Below are 14091 nucleotides of genomic sequence, written 5' to 3'. Positions count from 1 at the left end.
GACAAAATCACTCAGCGTTTGCTTGTCTGTAAAGTGCTTTATTTCTCCTTCACTTATGAAGCTTAGTTTGGCGGGATAGGAGATTCTGGGTTGAAAATTCTTTTCTTTAAGAATGTTGAATATCGGCCCCCACTCTCTTCTGGCTTGTAGAGTTTCTGCTGAGAGATCAGCTGTTAGTCTGATGGGCTTCCCTTTGTGGGTAACCCGACCTTTCTCTCTGGCTGCCCTTAACATTTTTTCTTTCATTTCAACTTTGGTGAATCTGACAATAATGTGTCTTGGAGTTGCCCTTCTCGAGGAGTATCTTTGTGGCGTTCTCTGTATTTCCTGAATCTGAATGCTGGCCTGCCTTGCTAGATTGGGGAAGTTCTCCTGGATAATATCTTGCAGAGTGTTTTCCAACTTGGTTCCATTCTCCCCATCATTTTCAGGTACACCAATCAGACGTAGGTTTGGTCTTTTCACATAGTCCCAAATTTCTTGGAGGCTTTGTTCATTTCTTTTTATCCTTTTTTCTCTAAACTTCCCTTCTCTCTTCATTTCATTCATTTCATCTTCCATCAGCGATACCCTTTCTTCCAGTTGATCGCATCTGCTACTGAGGCTTCTGCAATCTTCGCGTAGTTCTCGAAACTTGGCTTTCAGCTCCATCGGCTCCTTGAAGCCCTTCTCTCCATTGGTTATTCTAGTTATCCATTCTTCTAATTTTTTTTCAAAGTTTTTAACTTCTTTGCTGTTGTTTTGAATTTCCTCTCGTAGCTCAGAGTAGTTTGATCGTCTGAAGCCTTCTTCTCTCAACTCATCAAAGTCATCCTCCATCCAGCTTTGTTCCGTTGCTGGTGAGGAACTGCGTTCCTTTGGAGGAGGAGAGGTGCTCTGTTTTTTAGAGTTTCCAGTTTTTTTGGTCTGTTTTTTCCCCATCTCTGTGGTTTTATCTACTTTTTGTCTTTGATGATGGTGATGTACAGATGGGTTTTTGGTGTGGATGTCCTTTCTGTTTGTTAGTTTTCCTTCTATCAGACAGGACCTTCAGCTGCAGGTCTGTTGGAGTTTACTAGAGGTGCACTCCAGACCCTGTTTGGCTGGGTGTCAGCAGCGGTGGCTGCAGAACAGCGGATTTTCGTGAGACCACAAATTCAGCTGTCTGATAGTTCCTCTGAAAGTTTTGTCTCAGAGAAGTACCGGGTTGAATGAGGTGTCAGTCTGTCCCTACTGGGGGGGTGCCTCCCAGTTAGGCTGCTCAGGGGTGAGGGACCCACTTTAGGAGGCAGTCTGACCGTTCTCAGATCTCCAGCTGCATGCTGGGAGAACCACTACTCTCTTCAAAGCTGTCAGTCAGACAGGGACATTTAAGTCTGTGGAAGTTCTTGCAGAGTTTTTGTTTGTCTGTGCCCTGCCCCCTGAGGTGGAGCCTACAGAGGCAGGCAGGCCTCCTTGAGCTGTGGTGGGCTCCACCCAGTTCGAGCTTCCTGGCTGCTTTGTTTACCTAAGCAAGCCTGGGCAATGGCGGGCGCCCCTCCCCCAGCCTCGCTGCCGCCTCGCAGCTTGATCTCAGACTGCTGTGCTAGCAATTAGCGAGACTCTGTGGGCATAGGACCCTCCGAGCCAGGTGCGGGACACAATCTCCTAGTGTGCCGTTTTCCAGGCCCGTTGGAAAAGCGCAGTTAGGGTGGGACTGACCCGATATTCCAGGTGCCGTCTGCTTCCCCTTTCTTTGACTAGGAAAGGGAACTCCCTGACCCCTTGCGCTTCCCGAGTGAGTCAATGCCTCGCCCTGCTTCGGCTTGCGCACAGTGCGCTTCACCGACTGTCCTGCACCCACTGTTAGGCACTCCCTAGTGAGATGAAACCAGTACCTCAAGCAGAAATGCAGAAATCACCCGTCTTCTGTGTCGCTGGGGCTGGGAGCTGGAGACCGGAGCTGTTCCTATTCGGCCATCTTGGCTCCACCCTCAGACATAATCTTATATGGAGTAAATCCTAAGTAATCCTCCAAAAAAATAATTAGAGCTAATAAACAAGTTCAGTAAAGTTGCGAGATATAGGATCAACATACAAAAGTCAGCTGTATTTCCATACACTAGCTAAGAATAATCTGAAAGTTAAATTAAGAAAAATTCATTTACATCACTTGAACCCGGGAGGCAGAGGTTGCAGTGAGCCAAGGTTGTGCCATTGCACTCCAGCCTGGGGGACACACTGAGACTCTGTCTCAAAAAAAAAAAAAAAAAAAAAAAAAAAAATTCATTTACAATAGCATCAAAGATAATAAGGTACTGATTCAAAATGGATCAAAGACCTGAATATAAAAGCTAAAATTATAAAACAAATAGAAAAAATGTAGATGTAAATCTACATGATCTTGCATTAGGCAATAGTTTCTTACATACTAGACACTGAAAGCATAAGCAACCGAAGGGAAAAAGAATCAGTAAATTGGACTGCATCAAAATTAAAAACTTTTGTGCGACAGAGGACTCCATCAAGAAAATAAAAAGACAACCTACAGAATGGGAGGTAATATTTGCAAATCATTTATCTGTTAAGGGACTTGTATTCAGAATATATAAAGAACACTTACAACTCAACAATAAAGACAAATGACCCAATTAAAAATGGTCAATCTGGGCCAGGCATGGTGGCTCATGCCTGTAATCCCAGCACTTTGGGAGGCTGAGGTGGGCAGATCACTTAAGGTCAGGAGTTCAAGACCAGCCTGGCCAATGTGGCGAAACCCCGTCTCTACTGAAAACACAAAAATTATCCAGGTGTGGTGACACGCACCTGTATTCCCAGCTACTCAGGAGGCTGAGGCAGGAGAATTGCTTGAATCTGGGAGGTGGAGGTTGCAGTGAGCCGAGATCGTGCCCCTGCACTCCAGCCTAGGCGACAGAGTGGGACTCCATCTCAAATAAAAAAAAAAAAAAGGTTCAATCTGGCTGGGCGCAGTGGCTCATGCCTGTAATCCCAGCACTTTGGGGACGCTGAGGCGGGCAGATCACTTGAGGTCAGCAATTCGAGACCAGCCTGGCCAACATGGTGAAACCCCATCTCTGCTAAACATACAAACAATTAGCAGGGCGTGGTGGCACACACCTGTAATCCCAGCTACTCGGGAGGCTGAGGCAGGAGAATCACTTGAACCCGAGGGGCAGAGGTTGCAGTGAGCTGAGATTGTGCCACTGCACTACAGCCTGGGCAACAGAGTGAGACTCCATCTCAAAAAAAAAAAAAGGTCAATCCAAGTTGACATTTCTCCAAAGAAGATATACAGATGGCCAATGAGCACATAAGATACTCAAAATTATTGGCTTTCAGGAAATACAAATCAAAACCACAGTGAGATACCACTTCATACCTACTAGGATGGCTACAATGAAAAAGACAGATAATAAATATCAGTGAGGACTTGGAAAAATTGGAACCCTTATACACTGTTGGTAAAGTGGTGCAGCTGCTGTGGAAAACAGCCTGGCGGTTCCTCAAAAGCTTAAGCATAGAGCGACCATATAACCCTGCAATTCCATTCCTAGCTAAATAACCAAAAGAAATGAAGAACTCATATGTAAATGTTCATAACAGTATTATTCATCATAGCCCAAAATGGAAACAACCCAAATGTCCATCAACAGATGAATGGATAATCAAAATGTGTTATATCCATACAGTGGAATATTAATCAGCCATGAAAAGGAACGGAATACTGATATTTGCTGCAGCAAGGGTGAACCTTGAAAACATTATGCTCAGCAGAAAAAGCTGGACACAAAAGGCCACATACTATATGATCTGATTTATGTGAACTGTCCACAATAGGCAAACCCATAGAGACAAAAAGTAGATTTTTTATTTTTATTTTTTTATTTTGAGACAGGGTCTCCCTCTGTCCCTGAGGCTAGAGTGCTGTGGCACGATCATGGCTCACTGCAGCCTTAACCTACCAGGCTCAAACAATCCTCCCACCTTGATCTCCCAAAGTAAGAAGTAGATTAATGGTCAGGGCCTGGGTGGAGGTGGGAAGGAGATTGGGGAGTGACTGCCAGTGTGTATTTGGTTTCTTTTTAGGGTAATTAAAATGTTCTAAAGTTGATTACGTTCTAAAGTTTATTGCACATAATCAACTTATGTGCAACTCATAAGGTTGCACAACCTTATGAGTATACTAAAAACCACTATATGTGAATTACATCTCAATTTTTTTAAAAAAGAGAGAGATTGATGGAAATCATTTGATGTTCTCTACTGTCTCGTAACACCCCTGTAGCCTAGTGGGGTTGATCAACAATCATCTGGAGGAGACCTGGAAAAAGAAATTGGGGCAGGAGGCGACTGGTGACCTCCAAGGTTTGGATGAAACCCACGGGGCCATTTCCAGCGTTGGATGGATGGAAGACATCTCCATAGGGTCTGTGATATAACAACCCCATGGAATGATAATTCACTCCCAAGAAAGCATCCCTCAAGCACAAGTGTATACACACAAGACTGTGTGTTTTATCCACACCATGCTATACCTCCCATTGTCCTCTTAATAATAGAATCCTGGCTAGTATTCTGTCATCGACACAGCGAATTATTTGTTTTTTTTAACTGCTGCGAGTATTCCCAGATATGAATGTTCCATTACTAACCATCAAACATTTGTTAGCTGTTGGGCGTCATTATGGTCATTTCTAGTTTTTTGCTTTCACATAGAATGCTATGGTGAATGGTCTCACATTTACTGTTAGATGCACTGCATGTGAAATAGAAGACCCAAAGAGCACACTGTTGCTGGCAAGGCTGAGAAGAGAGCTCCTCTGCTGAGGACTCGTCCTCTTGTGCATCCTGGTATGTACTGGGCTGAAAACCAGGCAAGCCCTCCACCCCTGCCGCTGCCGCCCCCATGCCTAGGGCCGTGCTGTCCTCCACTGAGGAGGGAAAAGTCCTTCTCCAGCTCCCACGGGCCATCTGCTCCTCGTTGAGTCATCAGATGAGGCGATCCTTCCCATTACCTCAGCACACAGCACTGCACATGCTGTTGGTGTTCAAAACGGGCTTTGAGCCTCCTCTTGTAAAATGAAGCCAATGTTTGTCTCATTTGCCTCTTTCCAGAAGAAGTCGTGATTTTTTTTTTAATGCAATACAGAAAAAGTTTTCCATTTTTGTTCTTTCTACTTTTGCATTCAGTAATTTTCAGGTTCTCTGTATTCCTGTGTTCTGAATGTGTATGGCACATCAGCAGCCTGAGTTACCGCTGAGTCACTATGATCACCTTAACCCTGGTAGATGAACCCAGCTTATGAGGAGACCTGCCTCAGCACATTGCACAGCTCTCCCCCGCCCCAAAGAGAACACTGTGAAAAGTACAGTCAAGGCCTTGTACTGCTTGGATCCTATACTCAAAGTTAATTCTATCTCACAATATATATTTAATACAATTCAGTTAAGCTTCCTCTAAATAATTCATTTAGTTCAGTTTTTTTTTTAAATGAAAACCACACTTGATGCTGATTTAGCAAGGCCAAAGCTGTGTAGCAAACCTCTTGACTCTACTGAATGGATGAATAATGTTTTTCTTCACATGCTTTAGCTTAAATATATTCCAGGCTATACAGTCTCTTAAAATTGTAGATATTAGAATCAGAAAGGAGCTTAAAAGTGATTTTGCCTAACCTTCCCTGTGCCTGACAGATGGCCACTCAGCTTCTACCTGAGCAGTTCCAGGATCCAGGTCTCATTGCACTAGCAAACAGCAGATTTCCTGTGCTCAGCTTCTACCTGAGCAGTTCCAGGATCCAGGTCTCATTGCACTAACAAACAGCAGATTTCCTGTAGGAAGAGCCTGATCCTTAGAATGGCCCTTCTCAGATTGGGCTGGAATCTGTCTCCTGTAACATCTGCGCAGTCCTCTTAGCTCTTATCTCCGGAATTGCACAGAATGCGCCTTGCTCCCACCAAAACAATCTACGTATCTGAAGGCTCTTCTTTCTTTTCCTGACCAATAGGTCACTTTTTTGGGTGAATTTAGCATATATACCACATGCCTGGGAGAATGTTCACTTTCTTGGGCTTGGTCCTTGGTTGTTCTCTTTGTTGACAGTGGTCTTCTCCAAATGTGACAACTGAACTGAACACAGCCTGCTTTGAGGTGCCACCCATGAAGCATGGAGTGGAATTGTTATTGCACCCCTGGATCTGGATCATCCAGAAAAGACAGGACAAGTGTTCATCCAGTGGGATTCACTCAGATATATATACCATGTTTCTTTTTTGTTATTTATTTATTTATTTTTCGAGATGGAGTCTCGCTCTGTCACCCAGGCTGGAGTGCAGTGGTGCGATCTCGGCTCACTGCAAGCTCCGCCTCCTGTGTTGACGCCATTCTCCTGCCTCTGCCTCCTGAGTAGCTGGAACCACAGAGGCCCGCCACCACGCCTGGCTAATTTTTTTTTTGTATTTTTATTAGAGACGGGGTTTCACTGTGTTAGCCAGGATGGTCTCGATCTCCTGACCTTGTGATCCACCCGCCTCGGCCTCCCAAAGTGCTGGGATTACAAGCGTGATCCACCGCACCCGGCCTTTTATTATTCTTTTAAGAGATAGGTCTCGGTCTGTCGCCCAGGCTAGAGTGCAGTGGCGCAATCAAAGTTCACTGCAGCCTCGAACTCCTGGGCTCAGTGATCCACCCATCTCAGCCTCCTGAGTAGCTGGGACTACAGGCGAGCACTACCACATCTCGCTTCATTGCCCAGGCTGGTCTCGAGCTCCTGGCCTCAAGGGATCCTCTGCCTCGGCCTCCCAAAATGCTGAGATTACAAGCTTGGGCCCCTGCACCCAGCCCCGTATTTCATTTTTACATTCAGTATGATACACCTTGTCATGGCAGTTCTACCATTCCAAGTCCCATGCATTTTTCCTCCTTAATAAGATTCTTTGAGTGCTTTCAATATGGCAAACACTGTCCTAAGCATTCTATGTACATTATCTCATTTGATCCCAAAATGGCCTTGTGAGAGAAGTGCTGGTACCATAGTACCATTTTCCTCCCCATTTGATAGAGGAGGAAGCAGGTGCATGGAGATATTAAGCAGTCAGCCTTGTCTGCACAGCGAGTAAGCAGCAGCGCTGGGGTGAAAGCAGAGGCGCATCTGACGCCAGAGCCCAGCTCCTAACTGCTCCTGTCCACATCACCTCCCCCAGCAGGATTCCCATTACATTTGCATTCCTCCTGTTGATCCAGCCCACCCTTGTGCTTACTATGTTGGAAGCCACAGCGGTCACCTCCTGCTACAAGTTGAGTTTACAGAAAATTAAATATACTAAATATTTTTCATAGGCAAACAGTTAATTTTTAAAAAACTCTTTCTCTCTATTAGATATTTTCTTCTTACTCATTGGACCCTCAGTTCAGCCTGCGGTTGCTGTTCTTGACTGTGGATGCTGTCAGTCAACCAGGTAGACTCCCAGCTATAGCTCATAGGCAAATCTGTTAAGCCAGTAAATCCTTAGGCACAGCCCTAAGGACCTCCATCCAGGTTATAGGAAATAATTAATCAACACCCTTGGGGCTCTGTTTTTTAGCCTTGTATAAAGCCGTGAAACAACTACCATATGCTCACCGTTGCATGCTCTCCACCACATTCATTCTGCTAGCTGCCTTGCAGAAGTCAGGATGCTCCACTGAATTTCTGGAACTGGCCCTCAGGATCCCATTCTAACTCTTGTAGTTCATCATTTTCTCTTTTAAGTGCTCACAACCTGTTCAATAACGTCATCACAAATTTTGCCCCCACCATCTCTTATCTTTGCAAATCAGAATAGCTGTCTACCTCCTTCAGCTTCTTTCTCATTGTCTGTGTGAATTGATCCCCACCCAGAGATCTGTGATCACATATATCACAGGTGGAAGCTTTCAGAGCTATAGCCTGTCCCTCACCTGGACTTGGAATGGGAACTCCTTTAAAGGGTGAAGGAGCCCTGTCTACCAGTACCAAGCAGCAGTTCCCACATAGCAGGGCTTGTTCTACCATGAGTAGCTTGAAAATCGTTCTCCTTGGCAGGAAAGTTGAATCAAAATGGGAGTTGAGTCATTCTGTTCTTTCTGCCACCTCTTGGCACCTGGTCTTCCTTATGCTCCCAGCTTCACCTCCAAGCTTTTTTTGTTGTCCTGGGCCTTCTCCACTAGCTCATCCTGAAGTTTTGCCTTCTTGGCAGTCATTTTACAGCCTCCCAGCTCTCTTTATGTAGTGTGGGTTTTTCCTTTCTCCAGCATCCCGTTCAACTATTGTCCATGTTCTCTGAAAACCACCCTTAGCAGAAACTGCCTGTGCAGTCACATGGGTGTCTTGGCTCTCCGTTTTCCTCTGTCTCTTTTGAGAATGTGTCTAGATCATTGCTTGCTGTGTTGAATGGGGCAATATTGCACTCAGACCATTGCATTGATTGGTTTCTTATTTTTTCTCCATGTGACGTTTTGCTTCTCAGAGAGGAATTTCTGATACATGGGCAATCGAGACCTGAGGACGTTCTTGGTTTTGTGTTGATACTCATTGCTTTTCTGAGTTTCATTTTTCATTTTCCTACCCTGATTATTAAAATATGTAGAGTTTGTTTGCATTTTCCACAGTTCTGCTAACTACAGAGTTTCTCCTTATCACCTTCTTTAGCAGCTGACCTGGGACGCTGAGACTTCTATGGGTACCCACCACTGGGTCCTTTCACTATCAGGAGGACAGAATAAACTTTCTTTATTTTCCCGTGGCTCCTCAGAGGGATCCTCCTTCTGTCTTAAATCATCTTAGCAATTGCCTTTTTCAACACCAGAGGAATATCTTTCTGTGTCTGCTGCAGGCTGATGGTCCCAGTGGGGAAGCCCTTCCTGCTGGGTAGCTGTTAAATCCATTTTGAAAAGCATACAGACAGTCACACCTGCCAAATAACAGTGGTGTTGGTGCAATACAAATTTATTAGTTAAAGGTTTATTCACAACCTTTTGGTAGCACTGCAAATGCTAGTCAGTGGCAAGTGTTCATTATTCACAGTTTATAGATAGGAAAATTGTCACTGAAAACAAACAGTGAATAGAGAATTCCTGTGCTTTCATCATTCTGCCTTCATTTTTTACCCAGAGGTGTCTACGTGGAGCAGTGTAGGCCAAGGGGATGAGTGTGTAAGGAAGATGCCCAGACCTAGCTTAGTAGGACTTTATGTGGCTCTTGAAATTTGTTGTTTCTTTTATTTATTTTCTGATGATGATGAGTCAAGGAGCAAGCTTAAAGACCAGCCCTTAAAGGGTTTGCATTCAAAATCAGCAGTCTCACCAAGGGAGAGTATAGGCTACATTTGTGTGTGGTGTCTTTAAAACCTTTTCATTTTGGAATAGGTTTAGACTCCCAAGAAATTACTATAGTAGTAGAGTGAGTTCCTGTGTCCCCTCCCCCAGCTTTCCCCCATGACAGCATCTCACATGCATAACTATGGCGCCATGTCTTCTTAATGTCTTTGCCTGTCAGAGGAAGGTTTAGTTGATGCTACTGGAGCCTCAGTCAGAACATAGTCGGAACACAGAACACAGACAATAGCCACATTTACATTGAGCTACTGAATGCCAGGAGGAGCTCTGGCTGAGTGCTCTGGTGCCACTCAGCTCTGGGAGCTGCCCCAGTGACTCTTACGGTCACCTTTTCACAGATGAGGGAGCTGGGCTGCATGGGACTCATGTTCAAGATCATGTGGCAGTGGAGAGACTTGGGTCCAAGCCTTCACCCAGTGGTCATGCTGCTGCCCCTGTGCATCTGGGGCTCAGATGGGCACTGTCAGGCCAGTCTCTACACAAGGGTCAGATTTCACTTCCTCCATTGTTGCAGGGTGAGTGAGGTCCTGCTCTCAAAGCTGTCAAACCTGGTGGGGCAGCTGCGACTAACAGAAACACTGGGATGTTGAAATGCTCATTAATTCCCTTCTGTCTCATTTCTGGGATGTGTAGTCCCTGGCTCAGGCATGGCAGCAGCAGGTTTATAGATGAAGAATCTCTTGTGGCTGTCATGCTGACTGCCAGGAGTGTGAGAGGAAGAGTGCTGCTGGAGGGCCTGTCTGGGTGGGGGCAGAGCAGCGGGTGGGTGTTCAGACCCAGCTGACATGCCAGAGGACTGTTCAGAGGCATTTTCCCAAATCCCACCCTTGGGGTTATCCTGCAGGATTGGACCTTTCTTCAGGAGGCCCGATTCCAAATCAAATCATTATGTATCAAATATCACTGCCACCTGCCCACTCTTTAAATATCCACATCGCCTCTGTGGTTGCGGTGGAAAAGGAAGGCGTGGGGAAGGGAAAGGGCACGTCAATCTCAGTTATTGCATTTGGTGCCAAGTACAACAGAAACCAAGGGCATTTGAGCCCAGACGACCTTGGTAACTTGATCTCTCACATTCCATGTATTCCAGCCAAAGAAATAAACACCAGAGTGTAATGTCTAAGAGATACTGAACACTTTTGCTTTTATGGAATGCTTCCACATGACCTGAGCCTCATGCAGACTTTACAGGTGAGGAAGCTGAGCTTCAGGGAGGGTAAGCAATTCCTCTAAAGTTCTCCACTTAGTACTTGGCACAGCCAAGATGGGGACCTGGATCTTGGGGAGGCCCCAGAGTGTAGCAAGGACTTTGGTGTTCTGTGGACCTGGTTCTTACCTTGACTCTGCCACTAACCAGTTTTGTGGTCTTTTCTAGGACTCACTTTCTTTAGCTTTTAAATGGGCATAATCAGGATCTGGCCTCATCAGGATCTTATGAGGGAAGAGGGTGTGATGCACAATAAGAAGAGCTTGGCAGAGTACCTGGCACAGAGGATAACCAGGAAACGTTAGCTGTTAGTACTAGTCCAGTTAGAAACGAATCTGGCTACAATTATTGCAGCAATAAAGCAATGGTTGACTTAAACAAATGATAGTTATCTTTCACACACAATAAAAAGTCAGAAGGCAGGCAGCCCCAGGCTGGCCAGGAGCAGCATGATGCTAGTAAAGGCTGTTTGCCTTCCTTCAGTCCATTCTGCTCTCCACAGAATCCTGGTTTGCTGCCTCATGGTTGCAAGATGGCCATCACCGCTCCATCCACCAGGCTTGTGGGGAAGAGGTGCGGTAGCAGTCACATTTTCCCCCTTTATAAGGAAAGCAAAAGCTTTCCCAGAACCCCACACCAGCATGCAATCACAGCAGACATCTGCTTTTTTCATTTTGGCCTGGACTAAGTGCCACAGCTGCAAGGGACACTTAGAAAATGAGCATTAGCTTTTCAGATTCAGTCATACAAGTGGCAAGGAAGAAGGCAAATGAGAATGGGAGTAGACCGATCAGTTGGATTTGCCACAGCCCTTCCTGTCTCTCACACTGTCATTTAGAAAAAAATTTTGCATTGGTCCTCAGGTGCATAGGGCTTAATTCATCCTAGTCATGTTCTAGTGGCACATGAGTGGCAAAGCCCCTTTTCTAGACTGATGGCCTTTCCTGCTCACAAGTGTATGCTGTTTCATGTACGTGCATCGCTTAAGTTTTTAAATGAAACATAACATAGATACATTAAAGTGCACAAGTCTTTGCTAGATGGCTCAAAGGATTTTTATGATTTATCCGCATGAAAGTACATTCAGATCAATCTATAGAACATTCCCAACATCTCAGAAACCTTCCTATTTCTCTGCCCTCTGTCAACACTCCCTCCCAAGGTGACCATTATTCTGATCTCTGTCCCCGTAGGTCAGTTTTGCCTGTTCTTGGGTTTCATTGACATCGACTTGTACATGTGTATGTGCACTTCGTGGACCTGACTTCTGTGGCTGACCTGTGAGAGTCATCTGTGTTACTGCGTGTGGCTGTAGTTCATCTGCTTTCTCCTGTACTTTGTCTCTCTACACAGACCTGGTATTAGTAGCATTGTGAGAACCAGAGTAGCACAGAGATGGAAGTTTCCTGTTTCCATTCATGGAGTGTCTTTTCCTCCTAGAAACCACCCCCTCTGATTTCTTGCAAAGCTCGCCTGTGCACTGCCCTCTCCAGCACCAAGCTGCTGTCAAAGGAATCTCTTGGGGACTTGTATGTTGGCTTTGAATGCTGTCAGCAGGAAGAATTTTCTTGAGCACTTCTTCATTTGGAGAGGATGGAAGAAGAGAGTTAGAGAGGGATGCTTTCGGGAAGGACATTTTTAGGCAAAGGAAAAAACAGCAACTGAAGGCGTCATTGGGAACTGGAACCTGGAAGCCAGCCTTCTGAGCAGAGATTTACATCATTCTTCTGTGTTCCTCCCCTTCGAGCAGTCTCAATTCAGGGCTCAAGGGCAAAAAAGACACACGGCAACTCTGCCTGTCTTAGGGCTGGGCAACCTAGTTTGAGTTCAGACTGACTCTTGAGAAGTCTCCCTTCCCCCAGACAGTGGGTGATGGGCTTTCCTTATCAAAGCTAGTGTGGCTTTCTTACAAAAACATTGCATGGTAGGACAAACCTGAGAGCAGTGAAAAAAGCTGATTCTTTTCAGGGGAGTCTTAAATGAAGATGAAATGGATTAGTTACTCTTACAAGTGTGGGCATGTAGGTAAGTCAGGGATCAAGCAGAAAAATGAAAAGTATGCAGTTAGCTCTGATGGTTTTCATCATCATCTTTCCTTTAGGTATCTGCTGATTCTGTGCCTTGTGTCTGCTGGGATAACGCCCCAGAATATTCAGCTAAGACTTAATCAGGGATCCTGTTTGCTAAAACGGAATATTTTATTAAGTTTATTAGGTAATTTCTGTATCCCTGGCCCTTGCTAGGGGCTTTGCAATGTATTATTTCAGTTATTCTCCGCAGGATCAGGGAAGGTAGGTAGGATTATTCCCATTTTGCAAGTGAGTAAATGAAGGCTAGTAAGTAACAGGTAGTAAGAAGTAAGGCTGCTAGTCTAAACTAGGTCTCATATTCCAAAGGCTGCATACCTTCTGCACCACCACACTACCTTTTAAAATAACCCCTTGCTTTTCTGATGCACCAACCCTCTCGTGGTTCCTTGCCTTCCTTCACCTCAACACAACGCTCCTCAGTGTTGATCCAGTGAGTGGCCGGTTTTAGAACAGCCAGAAGCTGTAAATACCTCCTCACTTATTTTGATTCAGCTGTTGAAGCTATGCTGTAACATACTAGATGGCCCAAAGGATCTGTTGTATTTTATTTAAAATATTTAAAATTTTAAAGCCATAGAGCACAGTGGAAAAGATCTTCATGGATAATAAGGAGTCACTGGTTTCAGTCCTAATGTCACTACAAATCAGAACAAGGCATAAGGCTGGGCGTGGTGGCTCACACCTGTAATCCCACTTTGGGAGGCTGAGGTGGATGGATGGCTTGAGCTCAGGAGTTCGAGACCAGCCTGGCCAACATGGTGAAACCCCATCTCTACAAAAAATACAAAAATTAGCTGGGTACAGTGGCAGGCTTCTGTAATCCCAGCTACTTGGGAGGCTGAATCAGAAGGATCATTTGAGCTCAGGAGGCAGAGGTTGCAGTGAGCCGAGATCGCAGCATTGCACTCCAGCCTGGGTGATGGGAGTGAAACCCTGACTCGAAGAAAAAAAAAAGACTTTGAGTGGACCATGACTGTCCAGTCCAATCTTTTGGCTTCCCTGGGCCACGTTGGAAGAAGAAGAATTGTCTCAGGCCATATATAAAATACACTAACACTAACTACAGCTGATAAGCTAAGAAAAAAATTGCAAAAAAATCTCGTAATGTTTTGAGAAGTTTATGAATTTGTGTTGGGCTGCATTCAAAGTAATCTTGGGCCACATGTGGCCCACGGATGGGCTGTGGGTTGGACAAACTAGTGTAGACCTAATGTCTGTGTGCCTCAGTTTACCTCGTGTGAAATGAGGAAGTTGAAGTATGTGATTATTGATGTCCCCACCTGTTCTAAAAACATGAGCTTCTATGACCTTTTTTTGTAATTCTAATATGGGTGGAAAGTACAAATATTTATTAAAGGAGCCTTAATTACTAAATGCAAATCCAGAGAAGTGGATAACATTGAGGCTTTCAAAATTTTTGGGAAGAGATATAAGTTCTTTACTTTTCCAAGTAAAGCTTC

The 14091-nt window shown here is 44.9% G+C and overlaps 1 protein-coding gene across 9 annotated transcripts in view; it reads left to right on the top strand.

Moving 5' to 3' along the window:
• AOPEP (aminopeptidase O (putative)) overlaps positions 1 to 14091 on the top strand; it is a 361345-nt gene that overhangs the window by 213863 nt on the left and 133391 nt on the right. The gene's annotated exons all lie outside the window — the stretch shown is intronic.

The sequence above is a fragment of the Nomascus leucogenys genome, chromosome 1a (assembly GCF_006542625.1).
Source record: "Nomascus leucogenys isolate Asia chromosome 1a, Asia_NLE_v1, whole genome shotgun sequence".
Lineage (NCBI taxonomy): Eukaryota > Metazoa > Chordata > Mammalia > Primates > Hylobatidae > Nomascus > Nomascus leucogenys.
The sequence above is the reverse complement of the archived record's forward strand: the minus strand, read 5'-3'. Positions and strand labels throughout refer to the sequence as shown.